At 50.0% G+C, this 17,488-nt stretch overlaps 1 protein-coding gene across 2 annotated transcripts in view; it reads right to left on the bottom strand.

The window, feature by feature from the left end:
• Positions 1-17,488, bottom strand: part of ABHD12 (abhydrolase domain containing 12, lysophospholipase) — a 495,702-nt gene that overhangs the window by 128,475 nt on the left and 349,739 nt on the right. The gene's annotated exons all lie outside the window — the stretch shown is intronic.

Below are 17,488 nucleotides of genomic sequence, written 5' to 3'. Positions count from 1 at the left end.
TGAGCACAGAGCTCTGGGAGGCAGGTATCTTTTGATTTTGCCACAGATATAGACCGGGCCTTTCAATTGGGTGGCCCTGAAAGTTAATGTCAAGGCTTTGAATTCGTTTCTTTGCTTGACAGGAAGCCAGTAGAGTCTTTTTAAATTATTCGGAAAGGAATGTCTTTTGGAATGTTAGGAACTAATCTGGCTGCCACCTTCCGGACTCGTTTTGTAGTCTGTTTAACAATACTTGAGGAGGTCCCAGGAGCACCACATTGGCATAATCAAATCTCAACATGATTAATGCATGAACAATGATCTTTCCTGTGTGTTCTGGCAAGATTCTTAAAAGAGAGGGAATTGTCTAACTTGACCACCAAGAGTTTTGCAGTAGTGGATGGTGAGTCCCCTCTCAGGAGGCAACAGGTGGGACAGATCTTGTATGAAAGGGGAGTCGAAAATCAGGATTTCGTATTTATCCCAGTTTAAGCTAACGCAGCTTTTGTGCATCCAACCTGCAACTGCAGAGAGGCAACCCTGAAAGTTGGCTGGGACTGAGGCATCAAGGTGTTAACACCTTGCGTGCGGCCCCGATTCTCCCCCGGTGCTGAACATTCCTTTCGCGGGTGTGGTAATGACGGAACGGTTCCGACATGAGCACAGCGCGACCGATGCTCATGACTGAACCGTTCCGTCATGAGCATCGAAAGGGTTAAACAGAGCTTAAACAGATGTTAAAAGGTGTTAAACAGAGCTTAAACAGATGCTGAACATGTGTTAATCAGATGTTAAATTGGTGTTAAATAGAGCTTTCAAAGACCTATTTATTTTCTTTAAACTACATTTCAGTCCCTGTACCTAGTCACTGTGCAGCAAATAAGTAGCTGTTGTGGAGCTAAGTATGGGTCAAGGGATCAACATGTGATGCCCCTTCAACTATTTCTGGCAGTTTAGGGAATACATGCCATGGCACCTCGGGGCTAATATCCAAACCTGCTACATGTCCTGAACACATATGGGAGCAGATAATTAAATAGTAATAACATTCTTGAAAATATTTTGCAACAGTGTTTGAAGAATGACAATGTGTTTACTGATAATAATGTTTGCATATTTGTATTGAATTCTTGTGTGAAGCAAATGACGTAAGAAATAACACTTCATGGATGGAAGCTTAGTACGTGACGAAGTAATCAAAGAAAGAACTTTGGATGCATAAGACTGCCTTCTAATAAGAATGGTGGGGCTACATTAGAACAATTACAAAACGTTTCATAGCGAGAGAAAAAGACTGGGCTGAAGACAAATTAGTCTCTACTTTGTTGTGGCATGCAGGAAATTGGGCACAATCGATAGGCCCTGCAAACCTTATCTCAACCTCATCTGAGGGGACATATTGGCTCATATGAGAAGGAAGTAATGGGGCGTGGCCTGGACGCCGATGCAGGCAGCGGTGTGAGCGCTGGGCTCCGCTCGCGAACCCTGCTTTTATGCTGTTAATCGACCCCATTAGGCCCCCCCAAGCACCACCTGGGGGCGTCGAGAAGGAGAGGAGCTGGCCCGGGGAGCTCTGGACTCGCCCGGCGGCGGAACCCGGCCGCACTGAGGGGTTTCCAGGACGGAGCTGATCGTGATCGGCGCATTTGAAATAGCGGCTCCTCTGCGCTGAGAGGAGCCCGTGGAGCGCCAAGAGTATCGTGGACGGCTGCTAGACGTCGCATCGCGGAGCGCACTGCCTTCAGCGTTGGAGCGGCGCCGGGGGCTGAAAAGGGCGGACGGCCTGGGGCGCGAATCTGCATGACATCGGCTGGGGGTCCCTGAGGCGGATCGGCTGAGCTGCATGGCGAGAGTTCTGCCGGCGGCTGGGCCCTGTGACGGAGGAGCGGAGCGCCCCTGAGTGAGGAGCACTGGTGGTGGTGGCCCCTCATTATCAGCGCCGAGGCCGGGGGTGACTGATAGCTGCGGCTGAGACGCTGGTGATATTGCCACGCCCGGGAGCGCCAAGGAGGCGGGAGAGTGGGGCCATGGCCTGCCCTTGGCCTGTGCTGCGGACCGGAGGCCTTTGAGGAGGAGGCCGAGATCCGGGGCTCACTGGGGCCTGCGTAGCTGTCGGGCTGCGTCGGAACGTGAAGTGAGGCGGTCGCTGGGACCTTGGATGGCGGAGGGGCATCTTTATGGCCCTGGAGTGCGACCAGCAGCACTGTTAAGCAATGGCGACTTGCAACGCTGACTGGTCGCGGTGGGGCGCTCAAGTCGATCTGCCCTGGACCCATGGGGGACTGCCATCATGGAGACGGAACTGCGAAAAGCATAGAGGGGAGGCCCACTGCCCAGAATTACTGGTTGTTCCTGCATAGCGTGGGCTTGTAATAGTGGCGGGCCTAAACGACTGAGCAGCCCTACGAGGTGCCGGGAAGAAGCGCTTTACCTGTGCAGCGACGCGGGGGCTACGATCGCTGGGACGCACGGGACCTGGCGTGTGCCTGGGCACTACCAAGTATTGCGCTGCGGGGTGACCATCAAGTTTGCGCACGCGCCGGAATAGACAATCCTGTTCTGGCGGCCTCTCTGGGACTACGCAGTTGGCATGACGCATGGTGGGCGCTGGATGGCGGGGCTGATAGGGGCAAACCAGCGGAGGAGGAGCTGAGCACCTGCTGGGAACCCTGGAAGAATCCCCGGACTGAGGCCTGGCCCCCGTGCCCACCCGGAGCCCACGCTGTGTTCGGGCTCCACGGGCTCTTTACCTGAACTCGGCCTGCTGACACAATGGGCAAGCCCCGAGGGAAAAAGGATGAAGACCCCCAGCCCTCTGACGCTGAGTTCCCATCTCAAGTCATGCAAGATGCGCACGACCTGGCGCAGGAGCCCGGATTGCAGCAGCAGCTGGATAGGGTATAAGCCGCAATCGCGGACTCACGTACTGCCCTGCAGCAGGACATTGCACAAGTGGTGACGGGGCTGGGCCTACTGCGGGCGGACCACTCGAAACTATCAGACCGGGTGAAAAAGGTGGAAGACGCGATCCAAGATGTAGCACCTGTGCAGAGTGTCCTGGCACAACGATGACAAGCGCTTTGGACCGGATCGCAGCCCTGGAGAAGCGTGCAGAGGATGCAGAAGGAAGGAATAGGCGAAACAACATTCGAGTTGTGGGCCTGCCGGAGAAAACGGAGGGTGCAGACATAGTGCGGTATCTGGAAGACTGGTTGCGAACAGAGGTGGCTCCTGAGGGATTATCCCCCTTCTACACTCTTGAGCGGGCGCACCGGGTCCCTGCTAGACCCCCGCAGCAGGGACGCCCTCCTCGACCAGTGGTGGCACGGCTGTTACATTTCAGAGACAGAGACTTGCTCCTTCAAAAAGCTCGCACGGATGGTCCCTACCAGGTCGGCAATAGCAAAGTCCAGATCATTCATTTGAGACTCAGAGGCGTCGGGCGACCTTCCTAGCTGTCAAGAAAGAACTGCGCGCAGAAGGAATACAATATTCCCTGTTATTCTCGGCTAAGGTTCGCACAATACGGGATGGGAAGACCAGTTTTCATGATACGCCGGAGGATGCGTGGACATGGCTAGAATTCTATTGTGCTGGGAAAGATGGCCCGGAACGCGAGGCAAGGGCAATGACTGATGACTCGCTTCGCCGAAGGTTACAGCGTATAAGACGTCGGCGGCGAGGTCTGCGGAAGCCATCGAATTCCCAAACTGAGTTGGAGCGCAAGGGGGCGTTAGCGGCAGTGTCGGCGATCTCTGGAGAACTGTTGCTGGCTTCCCCAAGAGGTTCGGACGCTTTGGAAGCAGACACTTCAGCATCGGACAGTGTGCATTTACCACTGGTTACACCGGGAACGGTGGACGGCCTGCTGGATGAGTAGACTTTGTGTATTGTATGGGGAGGGAAGCCTGCTATGCTCTGGAGTGGATCAAATGTATGGGGGGGACCAGTGAATGATGTGTGCTCCATTAGAGGACTAATTGGCACTACAGCGAGGGGAGGCCTGGGCTTCGCTCAAGGTGGTCAGCACAGACTGAAGCTTGGATCACTGTGGAGCGGGGAAATATGCTTGGGGGGAGCTGGGAGGGTTGGGTTAGTGGGGGGTTCTAGGGGCGGAAGCGGGGTGTTGCACTGACTTATTACTGATTGCTTGCTAGGCTCTGTCCAGTCCCCACCGGATGGTCCCCAGTTAGTTGGCCTTGATTTAGCTTAAGGCAATCGTTGGGTTAGTTTGGATGGGATTCACTACGTTAGTGCCTGTTCTTGGGGGGGAGGGTGGCGCTGAGGGTGGGGCGGTGTTGTTGGGGGATGGAAAGGTTTGGATGGGGAATGGTGCCCGCCGGCGTGGCTAGGAAGAAATGTGAGGTTCCTGTGTTTCCTGCTTCAATACTAGGGGTCCGTTACCTGATGTGAAATGTGTGAATTGGAATATGCGGGGATTGCACTCTATGCAGCGCAGGCATAGTCCACTCTTATTTGGTGCGTAGAGGTACGCAGATAGACTTCCTACAGGAGACACACTTGACTAGAACAGAGGGGCTGGCACTGCAGCGCAGATGGCGAGGGCAACTCTACTACACCACTTATTCAGCTTTTGCGCGAGGGGAGTTGATCTGGATTAGGGCTGGGGTCCCCTTCCAAATGACTAATCACCTGGTAGACCCTAAGGGCCGCTATGTTGTGGTACGGGGACGCCTTTATGGGCGGGAGGTGACTCTTTGCAGTATATATGCCCCTAATGTAGAACAGGCGCCCTTCTTAGAGAGTTTATCTGTCGCCCTAGCTGATTATTATACGACGCCCGGTCCTGATGGGCGGGGATTTTAACTCTGTGGCAGATGTGACCATGGACAGATCGCACCCTCCGCTACCTACGGCCCGATTCATAAACTAGCGAAAAGCAGGGCCCAGTGGCAGGCTCACTGGGGCTTTGTGGATGTATGGCGAGCGCAGCACCCGGATGACAGAGATTATTCGTATTTCTCGGCTCTACATGATTTGCATGTACGACTCAATGCGGTTTTATGCAGCCCCGGACTGGCGACTATGGCGCTTAGTAGCGAATACTTATCGCGCACCATTTCAGACCATAATCCATTATTGGTGTGTTTCTGTTGGGTTGCGGAGCGCCCTATGGCCCCGACCTGGAAGCTGCGTCCGGAGTTATTGGAGGACCCGGCCTTCCGTACTGAACTAGGTGTTGGCGTTGAACGGTACTTTGCGGAGAATGAAGGCTTGGCCACAACGACTGTCCTGGAATGGGACGCTTTTAAAGTAGTGGTCCGCGGGATTTGTATTACTAAGTGGGTGGGTGTGCGGAAGGTGTTGCTGCAATAAATTGAAACTGAGGGAAGGGCCCTTAGAGAGGCTGAAAAAGCTCATTCTGGTGGTACTGAGACACGGGACTCGGTCCAGGCTCGGAAGGAAGCAGTGGCAGTGGTAGTGGAGCGTTTAAGGTGCTTTACCACAGAGCTTACTTGGCCCGCGCACATGCTAAAAGAGATAAGGTAGGTACACTATTGGCATGGTTAGCCGATCCCACCCCTAGATGTGTGCCCATATTGGCATTGACTTAATTGTCGGGACGTCTGGAACATACGCAACATCAAATAAACGATCGATTTAGGTCCTTCTACGCGTACTTATATACAAGCCACTTACAAACCGGGGAGATGGATGTGCAGACATTTTTGGAGGACCTGGAACTGCCCTCCGTTGTGGTGGAGGAGGCGGAGTCCCTTTGTCAGGACATCACGCTCACTGAAATTCGTTGTGTCATTAAACAACTGGCGCGCAACAAGACACCGGGCAGCGATGGGTTGCCCATAGAATTTTATTTAACATATATCGACCTTCTAGCTCCCAGACTGCTGGCGGTATATAAAGAGGCCAAGCTGCGGGGCGTACTACCGACCTCCACTAGGGAGGCCGTCATCATTCCCCTCCTTAAACCGGGGAAGTGCCCGACCGACCCGTCCGCATATCGACCTCTGTCTATGCTCACCACTGATTATAAAATATTGAGTCGTGTACTGGCTACTCGACTCCTCCCCTATATGACGCGGCTGGTGCACCCTGACCAGGCCGGCTTCATCCCGACTCGCAACACTGCTGGCAACATACGCAGACTAATACGAATATTGGATGGGGATTATGGAGCGGAGGGGCAGGCAATCGTCCTTTCGGTGGACATTGCTAAGGCGTTTGACAGCCTGGAATGGCCCTACTTGTTCTCAACCATGAAAGCCTTCGAGATTGGTGAGGGCTATACACGCTGGACTGAAATACTACATTCATCGGCCAGCACCAGAGTGAGGATTGGTAAAATTCTCTCCTCTTCATATCCAGTAGGGCGTGGTACTAGACAAGGTTGCCCACTCTCCCCGTTGCTCTTTGCCCTAGCGATGGAACCACTGGCGGCGAGGGCTAGGATGGGGAGGGCGTTCCGCGGCTTGGTAGTCAGTCACATTATATCTCGTTATATGCGGACGATCTTCTGCTGTTTTTGATAGATGCAGGAGGCGCACTGGAGGGAGCGCGCTCCTTGCTTGGCCGATTCGGGGACATCTCTGGCCTGCGAGTCAATTGGGCAAAGACCTGTGTGTTTCCAGTGGCTAGGGCATGTGTACAACCTGCTCTGCCGCCGGACTTGGTGTGGGAACCTAGGTGCCTCCCCTACTTGGGGACGCACGTCTATCATACGCAGGAAGATCTTCTGGAAGGTAACATAGGTAGAGCGCTAAGGGGTCTTAAGGGCAGCATGCACTTCTGGGGGACCCTACCATTGTCGGTGGCGGGCCGAGTAGCACTGTTGAAAATGGTGGCGCTTCCTCGACTTTTATATTTCTTCCGGACCTTACCTGTGCGAATACCTGTAGCACTATTTCGGCAACTCCGCTCTATGATGGGGGGCTTCATTTGGGGAGTGGGGAGGCGCCGAGTAGCGTTGGATACTCTGATGCGCCCAAGGGCTGAGGGAGGCCTCGCTGTCCCTGATTTTGAGCTATATTATATAGCTGCACAGTTTCAGCACCTCACCCAGGCGGTGGCGCAGGAGTTTCGAGGGCCGGAGCGGGAATCTGAGCCTGATGTCCCGCGGCACGTCCTATCATGTGTGGTCCTGCAGCAAAGGTTGCGGGCTGTTGGTCTGTTGTCTGTGGAATGCGCTCTGAGGCATTGCTGGAAACGTTACCATAACAGAATCGGGGTGCAACGCCCCTATGCCCCAGAAATACCGTTGGGCATGTGCACGGCCTTGCCGCATGGTTGGGATTGGTCTGCCCTTGTGGAGTGGGAGACACTGGGACTTCAGATGGTGGGAGATGTATTCGGGGATGGTGCATTACTGCCCTTTGGCGCATTACAGGACACTTTTGGCCTCCCGCGGGGTCACTTTTTACTGCATGCGGCCTTGGTTGCCGCCATCCAGAAACACTGGGGCACTGGCCTCTCGGAACCGCCGACAAGCGAGGCGTGTCAATACGAAGTGATGGCGGCGGGCACGTACAAGGCGGTCACTTGCCTGTATAAACGTATGCTGGGAGAGGGACTGGCGCTGCTGCGGAGGCTGCGAGAGCAATGGGTGGTGGATGTAGCCAAAGAAATACCTGACGCGGCCTGGTCGCAAATACTGGAAAGGGCATGGAAGAGCACCAGAAATGCTAGATTCCAGTTGATCCAATTTTTTATCCTGCACAGGGCATAACGTACGCCGGCTAAAATAAACCAATATTTCCATGTTAATACGGCACTCTGTCCCTGTTGTAGACTGGAGGGTGCTGACCTTTTACACATGCTGTGGGACTGCCCGCAGCTGGGCACGTATTGGGAAGAGATAACCATTTTACTCTGTAGTGTAACGGGGCAACAGATCGGGAGACTTGCTTGCTACATTGGTACCACACACTAATAAAACAAAGCTGACTAGCAAATGTATAGATTTAGGATTGTTGCTTGCTAAGCGAGAAATTACATCCCACTGGAAAGCAGCAGCGGGTCCTAGTTACCTTAGGTGAAAGACTGCACTACTTCAGTGGGCAAACAGTGAGAGTTCAGTTCGGCTGCAGCAAGCCCATAGGTCTCACAATGACAAGGCGTTGGAGGCGGCGCGAGCTTGGGAGGCTATCGTAATAGAGTTAAAAGCAACAGACCTACAAACGGACTCAGAGGCAAGCGCGCTAACTATTGAGGAGGACCAGTAGACTAGTTACCTTGATATTGAGGCACCACGCATGAGGCGATTCCCGGCTTCTATAATAGTCAGGATGTTGAACAATTATTAGAATGGGGTCACCTGGAGAAGGAGTAGTTTCTGTCCTGTAACTCCAGTTCTGTAGTAGGGGTATCTCTGTTATAGTCATAATCTAGTGAATAGTCCCGCCCATGTGCGTGGACCCCGGAGCAATCAAAAATAATCTCTAAGTTGTCAAAACATGCAGAACTGCACAGACACTTAAGAGAGAATTTAAAGACAGATAATGCAGCCTATATCCACAGGCTACACTGTCCAGTACTTCAACTAGAAATTCCACCAAACAACCACCAACAGCACAGCCTGCCCAGGTTTCTTCCACAGAGAAAAACCTTGCCTTTAACAGGAAAACCCTCTGGAATGATAGAGAGGAAGAAGTGGACAGACAAACCCCATAGGCTGCCATTATGTGGCTCAGAACAGGATACTGTGCCTTTAAGAGAACTTTCCAGAAGTCTCACAGTATCCCAGAATGCACTGCAGGTCCCTTTTACTTTCAGTTCTTTTTGAAGGCGTAACACGCCAGACCTGTAGCATTCCTTACATGAATATCTCTCTCCACCGGGGAGGAGGGCAGGCGCTTATGACTATAACAGAGATACCCCTACTACAGAACTGGAGTTACAGGACAGAAACTACTCCTTTTGTAGTAGGAGATCTCTGTGTATAGTCATAATCTAGTGAATAGAATAGCAAGCCCATCCCCACACCAAAGCGGCGGTGGAGAAAAAAGAAATAACATCACTACTGTGCGAACAGATTTCGCAGCGAAGCCTGCCCAACTTGAGCATCTGCCTTGGCATCAGTGTCCAGACAGTAATGCTTAGCAAAGGTATGGACCGACTTCCAAGTGGCCGCCTTGCAGATTCCTGCAATCGGAACATTACGTAGCAAAGCAGTCGTGGCAGCTTTGCCCCTGGTGGAATGAGCCTTAGGTTTACCCCTAAGGTCTTATTAGCCTTTTGGTAACACAATTGTATACAGGACACAATCCACCTCGAGATGGACTGCTTAGAGGTAGCAAGACCAGTCCTGACTGATCCATAATTGATAAACAATTGGTCTGACCTACGAATATCTTTGGTTTTATCCAGATAAAATTTCAACACCCTCCTAACTTCCAGGGAATGCAGGGACCTTTCCGCTGGAGATGAAGGATTCTGAAAAAACGTAGGTAAAGTTATGGTCTGGTTAACATGGAAATCAGATATAACCTTTGGAAGAAATTTAGGGTGAGTACGCATAACAACCTTAGCAGCATGAAATACAGTATAAGGTTCTTGGCAACACAACGCCTGAATTTCACTCACCCTGCGGGCCGATGTAATGGCCACGAGGAACGCCGCCTTCCAGGATAGGTGCTGCAACGAAGCCTTATGAATAGGTTCAAAAGGCTCCTTCATCAATCTGGACAGCACCACATTCAATTCCCATGAAGGCGAAGGAAGCCGGACAGGAGGGAACACTTTCTTCAAGCCTTCCAAAAAATCAAAGACTTTCCCAGGTACTTTTTGGCAAGGCAAATCTGTTTGAATATACCAGGGAAAAATGTTGTGGGGCTTGCAATTTGGATATGTCCTGTACCTGGAGTTACCATACATTTCAAAATTGGGGGATTAAACTACTCAAGTTCTCATAACACAAAGCTTTAAGGATAGTACAAAGGTGTGCACTATAAATGACAAAACTTAAAAAAGATTTCTCAAAAGATTTCGAAACGCATCACTGATGGTGCTTTTAAAGCCATAAATCTAAATTACTAACCATTACTCCATAGCGCACAACATAATGAACATGACTGTCAAGTGCTGTGATTTAAAAAAAAATAGCAACATAACTGATGCCATTCTGTATTTTTGAGACTTATTTATGGGGTTCTAGAATGCAACACATTGTAATCTTAGCATGGCTTGAAAACTGTTTTTTTAGACTTTATTTTCCAGTTTCACTGTACAATAACCCCTTCCATGCTGATGAAGGCCCCCGGCCGTCATGCATCACGGTGGGCGTGTGCTGATGACGGCTGGGGGCCGTCATGAACCCGCCACTCTTCAAAACGGCCGCACAGGCGCAGAATCGCGGCCGTGCCCAAGGGGATAATGGCAAACAATATCAATGCGGTACATTGTCAGGCAATAATAAACTATAATATGCAAATCACAATATTAGGCAACACAATTGGAAGACTGGCCCAAATAGTAATAGAATTTAGCCGACTGCACGGCCCTGGCTCGTCCTATCTGAGATCTACCAGCAGGTCAAGTATGCATGTTATGCAGTTTTACTCACTACATTGTACGTTCAAACCAATGATGCGTACACACAATAGCAAGGTAAGTTGAGGGCAAATTAAATAACAGGACTCTCATGACAATACTACAGCCCCTCACCCCACCCCCTCTGGTACTATGCCGCTCTCAATCTGTGTAGCGGAATCCCGACACCTCTCAGCAATATATGCCCCGTACGGGCTCCATATATCTTTGGGGCGCGAGGAGCTAGGCATTAGGGAAGCGCAAGTTTCGCAATTAACAATACAATATGCCAGGCCACGCAGCCAGGCCTGTAAGGTGGGAGCAGTTCTCTTACCCCATACCAGCGCTATCTCCCGCTTAGCTAACAGGAGCCCAAGTGCAGCAAACCCCCTGACTTTTTTGGGAAAGTTGACCGTGTATCCCATGTGAGCGATTTCCAGAGTGGGGATCAGCGATAGTGAAGTCATTCACCTAATGTAGCGTGCACCTGTTCCCAATACGGCTGTAGTTTAGGACAAGTCCATGTAAGATGGGCAAAGTCCGCAGGAGGGGCAAAACATTTTTAACAATGGTGTGGCCTGGGAGGGTCTATTTTGTGCGACCAGTCTGAAATAGTCTGCGTAGGAATTTAAAATGAATTAGTTTGTGTCTGCTGTTTAATGATACTTCTTTTGTAACCATGCAACATTTTTCCCACTGGTCATCCGATATGTGCCGGCCGAGATCATGTTCCCAAGCAGTGTGTACCTTAACATCAAGAAGTAGACGAGCACTAGTGAATGCATTGTACATTTTAGAAATGAGGGAGTACCCGTCTCGCTCTCAATTATCAGCGTTAATGTGGCCGCTGGCTCCGGCGCAATTGGATATGTAGGGATCGCGGCTCGCAATATGGAGTGCATGCGTCTCATCACAAAGGCATCTATGAAACCGGGCATCCTCAGTCATAGAGAAGACATGATCATCCTGGAATAGATCGCCTATTTTTTTTAATATCAAATTTGTTCAACTTGCATTGTACCAGTGTTTCTCCTGTGGTGGGGAGCCATGAAGGATTTGGGAGCGGCAAAGCCGGTGAGTATAATAAGTCTAGACCCATGCTTGCAAACTGTTTAATTTAAATATATACATTTGTGTTCTACATTAAACAGGCTACAGGATATTTTATAGTTTTGCAGGATTGTAAATGTTCTGAGGTGCTAGATATTTTATCAGTTTCAGAAGGATGAAAGGGTATAATGCCCTTGTTGGAATTTGAATTCAAATAAATATCCGGCATGCTTTAGGTCTCTGTTAAAGTAGAGTTGGTTGAAAGACTGAAGTTTCAAGCCAGGCTAAAGACAGGTGGCTTGCTCTGGGTCAGCTCGAGCTCATATTATCCCCATATGCCCAAAACAAGCCAAGCTCGCATGAGGCTTTTCACTGCCACCCACACTCTAACCTAATGCAGCAAAGCATTAATCTGTGATGTAAAACAGGAGAAAGTAATAGCCATATAGTTGCTGAAATTCACAATGTGAGTAACCCTTCTGCCGAGATCTAAATCAGGCCCTAAACCTTAAAAGGAGACCATTGTCTCCAGCTCTTCAGCAGGCCTCCAGTCTGGCCTTTAGCACAAGTCTCCTCAGGTCACAGACATGATATCAAGACTCTCCAGGCCTGTGGCTACAAACGCAGAGCAAGGACTCAACTTCAACAGGGGCCCAGACTGTCAGGTAGAAAATGTACACTTGCTACTACATTAAGATTGGAAAGGGTTACACACTGTGGCAATACAAGGCAGTAGCCCAAAGCTTCCGTCCAGCGGTGGTTCACCAAATTTTGCCAATTGCAGAGGGCCGGCACTAAGCTATGGAATGAACAACCTTTAGCAGTGACATTAACCCTTTAGGTGCTGCCGTCGGCCAACGGTCGTCACGGGCACTACCTCCCCAGTGCTGCGTGCGACCGCTGGACGTCCAGTTCAGCACTGGATAATGGACAGCGCAGCACTGGGGAGGTTTGTTTACTAGCTCCTAAGGTGTTAAAGCATGTGAGAGTGCAAGAGCTGAGAAAACAACCAATGTCAGCAACTGCACTGAGACACGGCTTGAGTACATGGAACATGGTGGGTTTGTGTATGGAGGGTGAACTAACACACCACATCCAAGTGGAAGCCAGAGCTTCAAGATTTAAACCTTTATTTGGCTTGTGGAAGTGGAATTGAATATGCGCATACCAATGTGTTAAAAAAGCCGAGTTCCCCTGTAAAACGGGGATATTTTTGCAGTGTGTGACCATGCACAGAACCGTGTGCAAGAGAACAACTATTTTTCCTGTTAAGAAAACATGTTGATTTGGCCATGGCTTATTTCCTTTTGATGTCTTGCATTGAAATAAATTGGTCTGTATAGACTTCTTTGCATGGATACTTCCAATAAATGTTGCATTCTTCAATGAGATTTGTAATGGGGTAGCCTTCAACTATTTTTAATATTGCTCTACACACAGGTTCACCCTTTATGCGAGGCAGATGCATCCATATATTACTTTGAGAAATATTGTGCACTAAAAAGTTAATAACTGTGAAACTATAAACAGGAATTGTCAGCATGTATACACTCTAGCTACTAGATTATTTCTGAAAAACTGGTGGACTGGCTCCGGCCCTCAAGGGCTAGGGCCATGCTCGATTTTCATGTTGTCAACATACAACACTTTCACATTTCGACATAAAGGAACTATATGGGAAGCATTATATAGTCTTTAGTAATATTAACAAGCATTTGCAATGCAATAGGTCTCGCAGCATTAAAGTTTGAGTTACTGGCATTGTAAATGACAATGCGTTGCATTAATTTTTTTTCTTTAATTTGCAATTGGTATATAAACATTGTTTGTGAATGGTTAGCTGTTGCTTATGCTAAGCAAAGTTGGCAGTGATATAGAGTGCTAGTCTTGCTTGTTATAAGCATGCTGATTTAAAGCACTCTGATACCTGTGGGTAAAGTTTGCGCCATATTAAAGTGAAAACTAATAAATACATTTTAAAAAACCTACCTGTACCACGTCCACCAGACCATAAATAACGTGCAAAAAGAAAAGACCATTCACCATCTCCTTCTAGGAATGGGGCTGCCCACTATGATCCCATACTGAAACCCCCAGCAGGCAATAAAAAATATAAAAACTTCGGGGTGGAACACAAACGATATAAAATAATGGGTTAGGCATAAAAATACCAAAAGGTTTGGGGTAGATGGAGCGAGACATACAATTTTACAATAATAATCCTGAGTAACAATTTAGTCCTGATTAGCATGACGATTGTGTGTTTGATGGTAGCCAAGTAGACAAAATATTTAGAACATCGAACAGACCGGGAAGGCTTAAATTAAGGGGGTCTCGCTACAAGCAGAGAGAGAGAACGGGGATGGAGCCCCCAAATATACTGTGAGAGTGGTCCGTTGCCAACGCTACCCGCACCCCATCTTTCTGTGCAGTACACACAACAGGCAGAGAACACTCATGCCTGCAGCGCCAAGGAGGGCGGGGGTGCTCGAGCAAGCCATCATGCCCGTGTGCACGCCAGGCAAATGTACATGTCGGTGATATTCTGTATATGTGGAGAGTGGTTACTGCCCTGCCAGCTCCTGTGGCAGAAGTGGGTATACCCACAACTCCGTGAGGCACGTAGTGCAGAAGTGAAGACATGGGGGCGCTGAGGGGGGGCGTTCTTGGAAGCAATAACATGTGTGACCATTAACGGGGGAGGGGGAGAGTGGGCTTCCCGTGGGTCTGTAACCCGGGCTGAGTGATGGCCCTGTCGGATGGAGGAGAAATGCAGAGGGGTGGACAGACATCCGGCTTCGGGGCATAAATGAATGAGTGGGTAATTATTGAGGGGGGTTTTAAAGCGCCAACTTGGCGCCTTTGGTCCTGTCGCTGCCCCCTCAGTCATGCCCACTGTCACTGGCCCCCGTCCTCCCTCCTGTCTGTATTCCCGTCTTGTCCTATCTGCGCCCCTCCCAACCCTGCCTTTTGTTACAGTCTTGTCTGATGTCACTACCACTGTCCTGCAGGCCGTCACTGGCACCCCTCCCTGTCCTGTGTACAGGCACTGCCCTCCAGTCTAGTCTGCCGTCCCTGTCCTTCCTACTGTCACTGGCCTCTCTCAGGCCTCCCGCTGCCACTGACCCCCGGCTCTAGCCCACCCCTGCACCCCGCCGGTCGGACCCCCAGCCCTCCCAGGGATCGCATTCACGGAGGACAGAGTGCTGTTGTCCTGGGAGACCGGTTTGTTGTCTGCAGGCCCGGGGTGGGCAGGGATGCCTGTGCTGGGAAGAGCATGAGGGGGCGGGAGGGGTCAGGGGGGAGGTGGAGTTTCTTTGCCACTCTCCAAATCCTTCCCTCTGGCTCCTGCCAGCTGAGCTCGCCAATAAGCAGGCTGGGAGCTGTAGTTCTGCTGCCACACAAAGGGTCAGCGTCGCCCCGGAGTTAGCGGACCCATCGCGGGAAGATCTGAAGGAAGGCGCACATTCAGCTGGTGAGAGCCGAAGGGCAGTGCTCGGGCACGGGGTCAGGAGTGGGCATTAATACCATTGTGGGCAACCCTGGGATCTGAAAGCGGTGTCAGAGGTGCATGTGCTGAGGCATCTGCGCACTGAGGACGGCGACAGTGTGCTGCGGGGCAGGATGGGGGTGCTCTGCCGTCATGGACCTAGGCAGGGTGTCTGCAGGCCCGGACTGTCATGCATTGGTTGAGTTCCTTGAAGAAACCGAAACCTACAAGGCGCGCAGCATTCAGAAGCATGGCCACGTCGGAAACAGGAATAGACATGCACTTGCACTGCCGAAACCTGCCGTGGGGCGGGACTTCCGTTTTCTGCCCGGCCAGAGGAGCAGTGGTGACGCGGGGCTCCCATGCCCGAGGGAGAGCCCCGCGGTGGCAGCTGAAGTCCGGAGTTGCGCCGATGACGTGAGTGGGGCTTAGTTGTAGTGGGGGTGGTGGTGGGGGAGGGGGGGTGTCTCTGTGTGCTGGTGTGTGTGTGTGTGCGCTGGTATGTGTGTGCGCGCGCTGTTGTGTGTGTGCAGCGGGGGGGTGGGGGGTGGTCTCTGTATGTGTGCGCTAGTGTGTGTGTGCGTACGTGTATGTCTCTGCATGTGTGCCTGTGTGTGTGTGCGCGTGTCTCTGTGTGGGTGTGTCTGTGACCAGCCTGCCGGAATCAGAGCGCGTGGTTGTGCGCACCACCTGCTCCGATCCGATGACGTTCAAAGTTTACTGTGTCTGTAAGCGCGCATTGCAAGGGAATTGTGGCCTGCTCAATGGAGCGCGCGTTCTCGTGCGCGTGGCCCGTTCAAATTGCTTTCTTGGGGAGGAGATGCGCGCGGCCAGGTCCTGTCTCCTGGAAAGCTGAGTCGCTGACAATAGGTCTCTGGCGAGACAGCGCTTCTCGCTGTAAACGCCACAAGACCTAAAAACTGGGAGCAATCTTAGACATATTGCTGTGGGGGAGCAACAAGAAAGTGCATCTGCTTTTTGCACCGTCAGCGCACTATAGTATTACAGACGAGGCATCAAACGCTTGTGCAGCCTGTTTTGTAATACTGATAGAGCCCTTACAGCACTCTAAATTGTATGGGTGCATTATAGTCATGATTCAACGCACTCACATGTATATTTATCGTTTGCACTGTATTTTGTTTATCAAATGCATTTATCCAACATCCTAAGCATAGAAATGTAATGTGTACCTTTAAGTAGGATTTATATGTATAAGAGATAGTATTATTCCTGTATGCATAATGTGCAGGATGACAATATATTCACGCAAATATAACTGTATGTTGTTTAAGTTACCTGCTTTGAAGGCCCAGAACTGCAGGATGCTGTCGGTTTAAAATTCTTAGTTGCTAAAGAGATAATAAAATTAATCCTTTTTGTGCGCCAGGACAGTATGTTCTCGTCCCACTCCAGGTGCAAGAATTCAACCTCGTAATTCTTAGTTTACGGAGATAACCGGAATGTCTTTGAAGAAACTGAGAAGCAGGAGGATAACTTCCATGCCTGGCCTATCTGAACCTCAGGCCACAGGAAGACAAGAAGAACTTAATTAAAGAGTGCATGGAAAGCCACTGGGGAATATTGCAAGTGAAACAAATCATTATGAGATACATTTGGGGGGGGGGGGGCGGCTCAATTTTATCTTTTTGTATGATGCGCAGGGACAGAAAATCAGATTTCTACATTTTCGTCGGAGAAGGAGCATCCTAAGAGCGAGCTCCATAGCCTTAAGCTACTTTGACCTTTTTGACGTGAGTACTTCTTAGGAAGTCTACACATGCTGACACGTTTAGGAAATGAGATAGGGGAAATAGCCAGGAACATTAATAAGAGTAATGTAGGGAAATATAATTTATGCTTTCCTTCCTAATGAAAAAAGAATTAGATTCAGCCTCAATCTTGGGTTGCATTTTGATTCTGGAGTTCATCACATTGTGTCTTCTATGCTGAATTAATTATATATGTAGGTTCGGCTCTGTATTGATTTTTATGTACCTATATTCTCTGATCTTAAGGTGCGTGTATATTCAATTATTTTTGGTCTTATAATAAAATCCATAAATTGGAATTCGAAGTATGTGGTCTTTTAAACATGACTAATTTGTAAGTATCATTTTGAAGTGTTTACTCCCCTCAACCACTTTCAGCAGGCAAATAAAAGATCATCAGTGCTAAATTAGGAAGGGAAGGCAAGGACTAAATTTAGCGCAATCAATACTGATCACGCTAGAGGACATTTAGCACAAGCTCTATCCAGAGGTTGTTCCCTCATTAGCATGGGGGCCTGGCCCACACAATTGAGGTAATGACTTTGCCTCTGGCAAGTGCCATATTATTGGTGCAGAGGCAAACAGGGTCTTAGGAGGCGCACTGCCAGTGATCTGGCAGAAGGACAGGGGGTTCCTGTGCTCCCCCCGACATTTCCTGAAGGCAGGTGGCAGGCACTCACTACACCAGCCT

The sequence above is a fragment of the Lissotriton helveticus genome, chromosome 6 (assembly GCF_964261635.1).
Source record: "Lissotriton helveticus chromosome 6, aLisHel1.1, whole genome shotgun sequence".
NCBI lineage: Eukaryota > Metazoa > Chordata > Amphibia > Caudata > Salamandridae > Lissotriton > Lissotriton helveticus.
Note: the sequence above shows the minus strand (reverse complement) of the source record. Positions and strands in the feature narration are given on the sequence as shown.